The sequence below is a fragment of the Neofelis nebulosa genome, chromosome 10 (assembly GCF_028018385.1).
Source record: "Neofelis nebulosa isolate mNeoNeb1 chromosome 10, mNeoNeb1.pri, whole genome shotgun sequence".
In the NCBI taxonomy this organism is placed as follows: domain Eukaryota; kingdom Metazoa; phylum Chordata; class Mammalia; order Carnivora; family Felidae; genus Neofelis; species Neofelis nebulosa.
Genome location: NC_080791.1, coordinates 92,276,793 through 92,290,640, shown reverse-complemented (window position 1 = coordinate 92,290,640; position 13,848 = coordinate 92,276,793). Strand labels below are relative to the sequence as shown.

General features: G+C 36.1%; 1 pseudogene; it reads left to right on the top strand.

Annotated features, from left to right (window-relative positions):
* Positions 1-574: 574 nt before the first annotated feature.
* LOC131486640 (large ribosomal subunit protein eL28-like) overlaps positions 575-13,848 on the top strand; it is a 54,313-nt pseudogene continuing 41,039 nt past the window's right edge.

Genomic DNA, 13,848 nt, shown 5'->3' with positions numbered 1-13,848 from the left:
CAGAGAAATTCAGTACCTACCATCTAATGTCTAAAACTAGTTGCTTCATACATTTTATTCTGCTGCTACATGATTACAGTGAGAGGAAAATGCCGGCAGTAGTCAATGCTTCATAGATGAAAATAAAAGTAATTTATTTAATATTAAGTTAGACACTATTACAAAAATAATATACACACCTGTGATTCTGCCATTCACATTTAACATCTACTAGTTTGCATATTTGCTTCAGGTCAGTCTAGTGAAGTATATTTTATATTTATACACGTAAGTTGCACACAGAATAGAACATAAAACATGAGTATAGCCTAATGAATTCTGACAAACTATGTTCACTTGTGTGTAAGCAGAACCTAGATCCAGCAATACTACATTACCCACTCTGTCCCCCTTCTGTCAAGATACACCCTGCTGAGGTTAACAACTGACTACTAACACCAGAGATATGTTTGCCTGTTGTAAATTTTATGTAAATGGAATCCTACATTTCACATTACTTTATACTGGCCTTTTTTCATCAAAAATACATTTGGGGCTCGTTCTGCTTCCAGCTACCCTAGTGAGACGAGCAGCAGCCATGTCCGCGCAGCTACAATGGATGGTCCTGCACAACTGCTTCAACTATCTGATCGAGGGGAACGAGCAGATACACAGCGTAGAGCCCAATAACCCTTCTGCTATAATAGGCTGATTCACCTCAAGGCTGTGGGCATGGAGCCTGTGGCTGAAGGCTAAAGTGTGGTGGTGGTCAAGAAGTGGAGATCTGGCCAGAGAAAGCCTGCCACCTCCTACAGGTTGGACCGCCATTACAAGAACGCCAAGGCCGCCCTCAGCAGCAACCGGGACATGATCCACAAGAACAAGTGCAGCCCAGATCCGCATGTGGCGGCAGTTCATAGAGCCAGCCCCATCCCACCCAGCCAGAAGACTGTGATGCTGAAAGGGATGCATCCTGCCCCACCAAGACCTCCTGAGCACCTGCTCCCCACCTCCAAACCAATGAAGATAACAACCACCTCAAAAACAAACAATCTCCACCCCTCCAAAACAGTTTGTGGAATTCATCTATGTTGTGTATACCAGTGCATACATTCATTTAATAATATACAATTATTTAATTGCTGTATAATTGCTGTATTATTGCTGTATAATTATTCCATATTAAGTATAATAAAATGTGTAATCATTTTCCTTTGGTAGACATATAGGTTGTTTTGAGTTGTGTTTTATTTACTTTTTTTAAACCATGATGCAACTAGGACTATTCTTGTAATATGTTTACAGTGGATATACATGCACATTTTTTTGGTGGCTTTGTATTTAGACATTGAACTATTTGTATATTTCAAATCATTTTTAAATAAATGAAACATTGCAAATAAAACCATTGCTCCTTTTTTTCTCTAAGTTCTTTTAATGTAGGTACTTATTATCATGAATTGCTGGAAACTCTTTCCGGGCATATTTTAATATACCAAACTATATGCACAGTATTTACATGCAATGCCCTATAATATTGTTTAATAACCAGATGAATGGTATTTCAATTCCGCTTTCAGTATCATATTAATTCACACTGTTAAAGTTAGGCCGTGCAGTTACTATTCTGCTGACGCCACAACAATAATTCGGGAGCATTGCTTTCTTTACTGCTTCTTGGAATATACTAAGTAAATTCAGAGTTATCCATTCATTGAAAAACTTGTAAGCATTCTCTCATGAAATCTTTCAGGCATTTTTTTAAATTTTGGCAGAGAATAAATTTGAAAGTTGAAATAGTGAATGAAGGTAATAGGGAAATTTTAAAATACCATTTTTAGATATTCTTATAGTAATTGTTTGTATAGATTTTTCTATATTGGGTCAGCCTCGGGATGTTACATATTCCAGTATATCAATATTTAAAGTATTAAAATCTATTAATGTAAATTGAGCAAAGAATTATCCTATAATTCTTGTTTTTTGTATTTATCTGAGTTTATGTTCCTGATCTCTTTTCCAATGTGAAAGTTTGCTTCCTCCCTTTTTCCTTTTTGAAATTAAGTATGTGTACATTTATTCACTGTGATGTTGCTCAAAACAGTAGTTGTAAAGAAACAGATTTTCACAAAAACAATAGCAAATAAATTATGGTACTTTCATACATTGGAATAGGCAGTCACCTCCACACCACCACCACCCAAAAACCTGATGTCAATAGGTGAAGAAAAGAAAATTGTAGCTGATGTATGCAATATTCTATCATAAGTAGAAGAGACTTAATGTTATATACATGAATATATGATACATCAATAGTATAGATGTATATATAGGCATATATGTATATTTGTATACATATATGCACACATATACATACATATACCTCTGGAAAAATTTAAAAGGCAATGATGCCATTAGTTGCCTTCAGAAAGAAGAATGGGAGGGCACTATTTTCTGGGAGACTTTTCACTCTCCATCCCTTCTGTCTTTTGAATTTTAAATTATGTCAGTTATGTGAATATATTACCTCTTCAACAACAAGAAAACAAAGGAGGGAAGGAAGAAAGAAAGGAAAGAAGAAAGGAAGGGAGGGAGGGAGAAAGAGAGAGAAAGAAAGGAAGGAAGGAAGGAAGGAAGGAAGGAAGAAAGAAAGAAAGAAAGAAAGAAAGAAAGAAAGAAAGAAAGAAAGAGAAAGAAAGAAAAAGATAGAAAGAAAGAAAGAAAAAAGAAAGAAAACTTCTTTTGGCCCAGCTTAGTTCGGTTTCCTAATAAGTAACAGCAGTTCAAACTTCCACCAGTAATTCATGAGACTACCTGTTTCATGGCGTACTTATAATTATTGGTACTCAATGTTATTAATCTTTACAACTGTTGTCATTTTAAAGGGTGCAAAGAATTATATCATTGCTGAAATACTTATTATCTTGCCTAGTAGTGGGGTTGAATATGTTCATACGTTTATTATTCACTTGCATTTCCCCCTTTAAAAATTGCCTTTTTATATGTTTGAATTGTTTTTGGCAATTTGCAGAGAGTTCTTTGTATATTAAAGTTATTAGCCTTATGTCTTCCCACATTTCTTGCAATGAGCAAATGAGCATTTATAGTTTCTATAATAAATGTAATTTAAAATTTCTATTGCCTAATCATTTAAAAAGTTTCATAGCTAGGTGGTGCCTAAAGGCAATATAATATGAAATAAATTCCTACATTTGCATAGTGCTTTATAGTTTATAAACCTTTATTATGACATTCTCCTTGTAAAAAATAATTACCTAATTTTTTAAAGTAACCCATTCATATGATTCAAAATGTGAAGTATACAAAAACACATGTGAAAATTTTTCTCCTTGACCCCAAGAAACTCATATTCCTTTGCTAGAGTTAGTCAATGTTATTAGAAATTTCTTGTATTCTTCCAGAGTATTTATGCATATAAAATCAAATGTGTATCATTTTCTCTTTTTATACAAATGGAAACTTATTAGATACATTATCATTCTCCTTAGTTTTTATTTAATCATGTATCTTAGAGACTATTCCGATTAGTGCATGCAGAACTTTCTCATTATGTTCTCTAACATTATAGTCTGTTTTATGGATACATTGTAACTTATTTAGCCAGTGTCCTATTCATGAGGATTTAGGTCTTTCAGAATTTATTGCAAACAGTAAGGAAGGAAAAAATATTTTACATTTTATTATTTCAGATTTTAAATCTATAAGATTTTAGGAAGAAAAATTACTGGGTGAAAATTATGTATGTTTTGGATTTTGACAAATATATCTAAATTTACCTTCTAATAATGTCTCATTTTCATATGCTCATCAGTTCACTGTGGTATCAAACTCCTTGAATTCTTCAAATCTGATAAGAGAAAGACAATTGCTTTTGTCTTATTATAGTAGTTAATCAGATAGATATAGATATACAAACCGTGTGTATTTCCTTTTCTTTGAAATGCCTACTTATGTCTTCCTGGTTGTAGGGTGTTTATTGTTATTGCTGTTGTTAGAAAATACATTAAATATACAATTTCCATCTTGTGCTGCTTGGAATTTATTCTTTTACAAAGGATGAGTTTTATAACCAACTTTATTCATGGATATATTTATGGCTACTCACTTCTTCCAAAATCATTTATGGAATATTCTTATTTTTCCTACCGATTGGGAGACTAAGTTGTACATTGAATTTTCTATGTTCTAGGATCCTCCCCTGAGCTTTATATTCTGATTTGTTGATCTGTGTTGGTTCACGTTAATTACATACTTTTCAATCATTAGAGTTTTTTTTAATATTTGCCTACATCATGATAGCATGAATCTCTCCTTGTTATCTTACATTTACCATGTTTCTATGAAAATGATTGCTTGCTTACTTTTTATATGAATGTTGATATTAATTGTCTAAGTACCATCTCCCACTCATAAATAAGAATCTTGATACTCATGAAAAGAATGTATAAATATATCACTGTGAAGTCACACTGTAAACTCCAGGACAAGAATAAACAAAGAGCAACACTGCTAACATGGCAAAGCCAATCGCTATTGATGTAAGTCAGAATAGTTATGTCCTTGTGGAAGGGGCGTGACACTAATTGTGAAACGTTGCAAGGGAATGCTCTAGGGTATTAGAAATTGTACATCTTGACTGGGTGATGGTTACTTGGTTTTATGCACAAATACCTCTTTCACTTACCATATACAAGTGAGATTACAAATTGCGGGGTGGGTGCCATGTAAGATCTTGCCCAATAAAATGGTCAGCTTTGACTGTAAGTTTTTAAAATTAACTCCCAGAATTTAAATTCTAAAGGATTTCCTATAACCGCCCGTATTTTAGCTCTAATACAGTATCAGAAGTTTCGCACGTTTGGTCCGAATTCCCACAAGGCTCTTCAAATTATGTTGCGTGGTTTCATTTGGATGGGACCCACGGTCTTCAATTCTCCATGCTTCTCTGCAATCACTTTTGTTTTATCCACCTGAACTACTTCAATCATTTCCTTTCCTGAATTTCGGCTTTACAATATCGTTAATTTCACCGAACTGGGTCTGCTTATTTATTCTTTAATTACCATGTGCACTTCTATTACCGATAGTTGGTCATAAAGCAAATTCACTTGGAATGCCCATTCAATTCTGTCCTTCTTAAAATTTCAAATTATAACCTGATCCTTGAATGCCTCTTCAACTATTCCATCCCTCAATAATCTGTTTCTTTGAATGCCATTATAACTAACTTTAATCTGATTACCAACTAGTATGTAAAATATCTTATGTTTTTTTTTTTTAATTCAAATACATGTGCTGTATTATATAATAGCACTATTAGGAATGAATTGTGCTTTTCTTTTTTTTTTTTTTTTTTTTTTTTTTTTTTTTTTGAGAGAGAGACACAGACAGAGCGCAAGTGGGAAGGGCCATAAAGAGAGGGAGACACAGAATCCAAAGCAGACTCCAGGCTCTGTGCTGTCAGCACAGAGCCCAATGCAGGGCTCGAACCCACAAACCGTGAGATCATGACCTGAGCTGAAGTCAGACGCTCAACCAACTGAGCCACTCAGGCACCCCTGAATTGTGTTTTTCATCCAGCTTCCTTAGAGCTTAGGCAAAGTGGATCTAATTAGCAAACTCTTAATTGTTTGAAAATTACATGTTAGAATGACCATTTGAAAACCCAAATATTCATCAGCAAGTTTGCAATGGAAAATCCATTACTGGATATGATACAATGTCCCATTCAGGGTAGAAGAACATCATCTACAGACATAGATATTTTGTTCTAATAATTTATAAAAATTATGATTTAAATATAAATATAGTAAAATTAAGATATTTTTGAAACTTGGATATATATTTTTAGAGAAAAGAAATAAATAAAATGTTGTGTTTGTAAAACTGCTGACGAATTTTCTAGAAAATGATGCCGTTTTTTCTTTTTTTTAAAGAGGAAATCAATACTTTTTATAGATTAAAAATAAAGTAAAAACAAATTGATGCCCCATTGCTTTCCATTACAGAATTACAGAGTAAAGGACTGTGTGACATCCAGCATTTTTTTTTTCATATCAAATCACTTCACACAAGGGTTTAATGTTCATTTGGAATAATATGTTCATTTTATTGTATATTTCTGTAAGACCCATCATCGCCAGGCAAGCTCCTTTCGATATTTTATATTTCCTTTCATTGATACGATGCTGAAAATGGTCATTTGCATTTCAGTGCTCCAAATTTTTAAGCCTTAAGCTCATCTCTGTTAAATGGAATGAGGCTGGAACTAAAGTTTCTTCGAGACCCTTGTTCCAAGGCACAATCTTTTTGTTTGAGGTATTCATGACACATGCAATCACAGACAACTTGTACCCTGTGGCACTAAGAAATTAAAAGATAACATGAATGGTATCGCACCAGGAAAAACTATTACAGTGATAAACAGAAAAAAGGCAATTTAGCCTAAGTCCTTGAGACATCTAAACTAATATTCAACAAACTAAAATGTGTAACTTGCATATGGGAAAGTCACTGAAGTCATTCCTAGATAAAAGTCAACATGCCCAGAAGAGGGACTATGTAGTGGGGTTGTCTGAGCGTGACAGTGACCTTTGGCATTCAATTAGGCAGAGGGAGTTAACTTTCTCAAAGCCTCATTCATGCCTATACAAGATCAAAGCTCTCTCTGTCATTTGTCTCTGGTGTTAAAAATAAGTTCCTGCACTGTGGTTTATTCTCCTCTCTTGAATCTGTATTCACGCATCTTTTGTTTGTCAAATGCAGAGTTGTGACAGCGTCTGATTTTTAACAACACTTTGAAGTAGCTGAGGGAATATGCTATCAGTGTCAACAGAAAATAATTAACTTTTTGTATGAAAATGCAATTCAGGTTTGTATGTGGTTTTGTGATCTCAAAGGCCTGTGTTTATTAGTTTCATTTGACATTTGATAATTCACCTAGTTAGGGGCAAATAATTAAATTTGAGGCATTTTTTTATTTTGTGAATTTATATACAAGAAAATGAATATAATCATAATAAAGTACATTATTGTTGCCTACATTTTCATGAAATTTCTAAATTGTAAGCTAAAAAATATATAAAAAAAATTAAATGTGGCCAACTAAAACCACTATTGTGAATAAGTAATGAAAAAAATTTTAATTAACTTACATATTGTACTATATTTGTATTCGCAGGCTTGCAGACAGTCTATATTTTAAAGTGGTTAAATATTCCTTGTGAAAACTGTATAAAAAAATCAATTTACTTAGCAAATTGTTTTGATAAATAGCCACCAGCTAAATAGGCAGAGTTGAGTATTTAAAACAGGAGAGGTGATTATGTTTATATACATTTGTGAACCCAGCTCTGGCAATTGTATTCTGGTACCCAAACCTATAATAGACTAAGGAAAGAATAAATATGACAAGTGATTTGACTCAGATATTAATGACACATTTAGAAATAGTGAGAGAAGAAGTAGATCTTTCCATAAATGTATAGTTTCTGGTGTCTGATTTTTTAAAAATTGTTTAATGTTTATTTATTTTAAAAGAAAGAGAATGGAGGAGGGGCAGAGAGAGAGGGAGAGAGAGAATCCCAAGCAGACTTCTGGGCCATCAGTGCAGAGCCCAACAAGGGGCTTGATCTCACAAACTGTGAGATTAGAACCTGAGCCAAAATCAAGAGTCAGATACTTAATCAACTGAACCATCCAGGACCCCCTGGTGTCTGATTTCTCAGCCTTGGTCCCTGACATTTGCCAGGATCTTGACCTGACTTGCTTATATAAGGGTAAACATCAAACATTACCTGACTATATCCAAGGCTGGATTCAAGAGCATGGGAGAATTGCAGTGGCACAGGGCCACAAGTTCAGAAAGCCCATGTGCTTGGTTTAATGCCCTGTTGTCACAGTCTTGAAATGTTATTTTTGACTTTGTGTTTTGATAGTGAATCTCCATGGCACAAGCAAACATGGTTGAAGGGGGAGAGGGAGGTATGGAGTCTCCGTTCATGTATAGTCCTGTCTTTTGGCCACCCATGCAGATTTTCAGTTGCCCAGCCCCTACTCTCGGGCACCCCAGACACCGCTTGCTGTTGCCTCTTCCCTCTACCTGGGCAACAACACTTCTCTTATTCAGTTGGGGTGATGGGGGGATGGAGCCTACATTCTACCACCACTCTTCACACCTCAGTTGGGGCCTGAGTATAAGAGAAACTCAGAAGACCTGGATCACAGTCCAGAGTTGGGCACCTGAACTTGGAGTGTCTCTGGGTCGGGCTGGTGACAGTCACCTCTAGCCACTGGAGACAATTCTTGGAACATCCAGTGGGCAGCCAGAGGCCACACGTTGAGAGTGGGTGGGGCACTGGGAAGGAGGACGGCCGGCTTAAATTCTCTAGAGCCCGCTCTAAGCCCAGTTGTGGGAGTCCCACAGTGCAGTGGGAGTCCTAGCAGGTGCCTTCAGTCATGGGTTGGGTAGCAGGGGTGGCTGTGAGGGTTCTCATATCCTGGTATTCCCATACCCAGGGTAGCATCCCTTGGGATGTCTCAGTGCCTGGCCAAAAACCTCTTTCCCTTTTGTCGAACCTCCCAGTGTGTAATGTGGACGTGTTAGCTCTGGAGTGGCTAGAGGCACCCTCCAGGAATGAGTTATAAAATGGAAATTGTGTCATTTTGGTATTTTCACAAATGAGTTAAATGCTCTTATATTTGTATTTAAAATGAACACTACACACTATAAAGAGTAATACTAATAATATTAAATATTATTTACTTAGAACAACATTAAACAGCAAATTAAAATACCCTGAGAAGTCAAGAGACAGACTACTGAAGAAAGAAAAAGCTTTATATTTCAGTGTCTTTACAGCACTTTTCTTTTTTTTTATTTTTTAATGTTTATTTATTTATTTTTGAGAAAGAGAAAACAGAGCATGAGTGGGGGAGGAGCAGAAAGAAAGGGAGACACAGACTCTGAAGCAGGCTCCAGGCTCTGAGCTGTCAGCACAGAGCCCCACACGGGGCTCAAACTCACAGACTGTGAGATCATGACCTGAGCTGAAGTTGGAGGCTCAACTGACTGAGCCACCCAGGGGCCCCAGCACTTTTTGTTTTGAACAAGGGGCCCTGTGTTTTCATTTTGGGCTGCAGCCTGCAACTCATGTAGCCAGCCCTGCTCATACATAGCTGTCTTGCATTCTGTCTCAGTGCCAGGTGATAGCTATTGTATTTTGCCAATTTTTTAAAACTGATCTGATATAGATTTGCCTTTCAGGCATATATGCTGTATGTGCCTTCCTATGTCACTGTCCTTCAGGACCTTCCACGGTGAACTTGTCAGTCTCCACGCAGTCAGAAAGTTCTTCCGGATTGTATTTTTTGGTCCTGAATTGCCCTGTCTGGCCTCTCTGGCTGATAGATTGCAAAGATGCATGTGAGTAGGGCTGCAGCAGGAGTTTCGGTAAAAATTTAACTGAAAACTATGGCGCGGATTCTTCAGGTTGTTATGTTTTCAGCGCTGGCGGGAAGAACAGGAATATTTTGGGGAAGTTAAATATTTGATTAGCAGTAGGCTTAGAGAATCTATAATGTCCTTTTCATCTCTGAAGTTTATGAATTCAGAGAGAAGAGATATTGTTGGCATAAGAAAAATAAATGATCTCTAATGTGGTTCTCATGATTATGAATTATCACTGAAAATTGGCTTCAAAATCTAGGCAGATTATAGTAGTTCCATAATTCTAGAAGAGGCAAGTTGATAGAGCTCTACAGTCTCATCTTTCTGACATAATTTGCCAAAAGTTTCAGACAAAATTGAATGTTATGTAATATTAACAGATGAGAGAAATAGAGAAATGAAATGCCTGCTGTGATCTGATCACTCATCTAACTAGTCACTACTTTGTGCCCATCTAGATTTGAGAGTAGCTTGTGAACTTGGGCAATTCACTTAATAACTCTTAGCCTCTTTCACTACCTTTAATATGGCAATAATATTGCCTCATTTTGTGATTAGTTGCAATCACACAGAAAGTCTCAGCACCACAGACCAAATAGAATTTAATTCCATTTCTGTTTGGAACCTCTCCGTTTAATCACACTTTCATAATGTCCTACCCACATAACAAAAGTAATGAACTTCACTGAATGTCCTTATAAAAAGGGGATACTTTTTTTTTTTTTTAATTTTTTTTCAACGTTTTTTATTTATTTTTGGGACAGAGAGAGACAGAGCATGAACAGGGGAGGGGCAGAGAGAGAGGGAGACACAGAATCGGAAGCAGGCTCCAGGCTCCGAGCCATCAGCCCAGAGCCCGACGCGGGGCTCGAACTCACGGACCGCGAGATCGTGACCTGGCTGAAGTCGGACGCTTAACCGACTGCGCCACCCAGGCGCCCCAAAAAGGGGATACTTTTAATATCAATTTCAGAAGAGTAATATATATGAAATGTAAGGCATTAATTAATCTAATTATTTTTTGTGTTTTCCTTGATGTCTTGATTCAGATAAAATGTGTGTAAGGACTAAGTTTTGAATTATCCACCAAAATGCTTTTGGACAAATTACTCCAATTATTTGTAAAAATATTTTTCCAGACATATGGTAGATAGTGCCTAAATAGTATTACTTGATATTCAAACTCAAATTGCAACAATATTCCAGGTGGGTGACTTTACCCATCTTTTCAAAGTCTCTTTGCCTATAAGGAAAGCAAAACATACCAAAAACCCCTTGCATTTTTTTTTTCATTAAAGCCCATTTCAATGACTCAGAAAACTCTGGATTCAGGCCCCAGTGGGTTAAAGATTTGGGGCACCTTCATAAATTATAAAGGCATATTGTTTATTTCAATGCAGTTGATTCTTCCTTTTTTTAAATGTGATTGTTTATATAAATGCTTGTTGATTCAACTTCTTATTGTGTTTCATAATTTTTAATTACTCTATACCCTCACAGCTACTTAGGGCAGTAGCCTTCCATATGATCTCACTATCCATCATTTATTTATATTTTAAACTATGTTCCATTCTCCTGGCAGGATTAACTCCCTAAGATAAGCAATTCAAATCATTGGAGATATGAAGAGAAGTAGAAAACAACCTTTTCCCTGCCAGGGTTTGGAATAAACTGAAAGTTAAGACAGAGGAGAGAGACTAATGACAATATGAAAGCCAACCTCAATACTCACACAATTTTTCAAAGAGTATGGATTTATACATGTAGTCAAATGTGTTTATAACTGCTATAAGCCTACCCCCTTGAATAGCCCACTTAATAGAAAGTCTGAATTTATACAGCAAACCCAATCATTACAGCTGCAAACTCTGAAGGCAGAGTAGGGTGGGGTTTCAAGGGTAGGCATGGGGTGGGGGCGGTAATACAATCTCTAGTGTCAATAGACTAGCTGCAACAATCCACCCATTTCAACTTTGTAAAAAGTCAAATCCTTGTTACCCATGGGGCAATCAGTGTGCCAGAGAACTCTCCCTAACATAAAAAAAGACACAAGGGATGGATATCTCTGAATATGTTTATATCACCTCCATCGAAAATCCTTCCATGATTGCTTAGACAATAATTTTGAACTCTCTTTTCCAGCCCTCAAACCCCTTCACAGTAGGGTCCATGAAGTGGCCCTACCTCACCTACTTCTATTGACTCGATTACTTATACTTCAGTCAAGTGTACATTCTACCACATAGGACTCACTCTAAAGAATTGACATGTTGGGTTTTCGTTTTTAATCCCATACCATTTACTTAACCTTTGTGTATATTTTGCTTATCAAAATTATATTCTTCCTTCGAAATTTGGAAAAGATACTGACTATTCCAAAAGCTATTTTCTGATGTTCTATGTGGAATTATCATTTCCCTCTGCTGGTGCCTTGAGCTCATTGTTCATTCATTGAGTGCAATATTTCCAGTCACCTAACCTTCTAGAGTTGAAAGATCAATAATTTGACCAGAATTTGAATCCTACCTCTGTTGCTTAATTAATTACCCTTATGTTGGTATAATTTTTCAATCCATAATATGTGTATGGTAATGCCTAATATATAGGGTTTTTATGAAGGCAAATAAGAGGATGTAGGTTAAAATCACTTTGGAGTAGTAGAGCTCACTATATTTCATTTTTTTCTTCTTGTTTTTTAAGGTTTGGGCATATATTATCTCTCTCATATATGTATATGCATACATATACATATGAGAGAGAGAGAGAAGGAAGTTCCTTTTTAATTGTAATAATTGTGAATATAACAGAAAATAGTATATATTGGGGTACTTGAAGTGTATATCAAGTGTACTTGAGATAGCATCTGTCCCAGTTTTACACTTGAAATTCTGAGTCATTTGAATTTGACTCTGATGACAGAAAATATATTAGACTTTACAAATCCCTTTTAAAAGTCAGCTAAGATACTATATTAAATGGATTTTGGATTTAAGTAGAAGAGGTTAGGGGAAAAATCAGAAGGGAATATTTTGTTTGTGGAGAGTATTACTTTAGGTTGTTCTGGAAAAACATAATGATATTCTGAGAACCAATGCAAAAAAAAAGGGTCTCAGTGTATTAAAGACATTGTGGTTCTCACAAAGTTATGAGATGTTCCATAATTTTCATGATCTATATTAAAATTTTAATTTATTTTTTTCAACGTTTTTTATTTATTTTTGGGACAGAGAGAGACAGAGCATGAACGGGAGAGGGGCAGAGAGAGAGGGAGACACAGAATCGGAAACAGGCTCCAGGCTCCGAGCCATCAGCCCAGAGCCTGACGCAGGGCTCAAACTCACGGACCGCGAGATCGTGAGCCGGCTGAAGTCGGACGCTTAACCGACTGCGCCACCCAGGCGCCCCTAAAATTTTAATTTAAAATGGTAAAAAATTTGTCTGACAAAGGAGTGTTCAAGGTAGAGAAAAAATGATTTTTTTCTCTAAGGGTAAGAAAAAATAAAAATGGCCAATATTTCGGGGCACCTTGGTGGCTCAGTCGGTTAAGCATCTGACTTCGGCTCAGGTCACAATCTTGCGGTTTGTGAGTTTGAGCCCCCCCCGTCAGTCTCTGTGCTAATAGTTCAGAGCCTGGAGCCTGCTTCGGATTCTGTGTCTCCTCGTTCTGCCACTCCCCTGCTCATGCTCTGTCTCTGTCTCTGTCAAAAATAAATAAACGTTAAAAAAAAATGGCCAATATTTTGAGGCCCTAAAATATCATTTGCTTTTAAAAAATAAACTTAATAATATCAGTGCTGAATACGACAGACAGTGATTCACAGGGAATAATTAAGATATACTTGGAAAGGCATCTGGCCAACGAAATGGGGACCTTTCTGGTAGCCAGTGTCGTAATAGTTATATCAAGATTTATAGCCTAGTCCTATAAGATTTTGCCCACACACTAAGTTTTCCATTACTTATACTGAGGACACTGAGGTTGAAACAGGCTATCCAGATGCTATAGAAAGCATAATACAATATGCTTTGTGGGGTCTTCTGAAGTTTTTTGAGGGAGAGCTCATCGTTTTATTGCTTTAGAAGATCTGTAAACAGGTCAGCATTTTATTCTAAGCACTACATAAGATTGATAAATTTCTCACTTAATCATTATCAAATACCAATTTGATTCATACAAGCCATTTTTTTCTTACAAGAAATACATCATTTCTGGAACTAAAATTTTAATATGAAACCTATAACTGTTATAGACCATATGGATTTGTGAACACTATTTATTAAATCCAAGTTACCTCGGGGGTTTAAAACCAGTTTAGTAGTGGAAACACACAAACCAAGTCACTGTCTTCGTCCATTTGGGCTGCTACAACAGAATACCAAAAACTGGGTGACTTATAAAC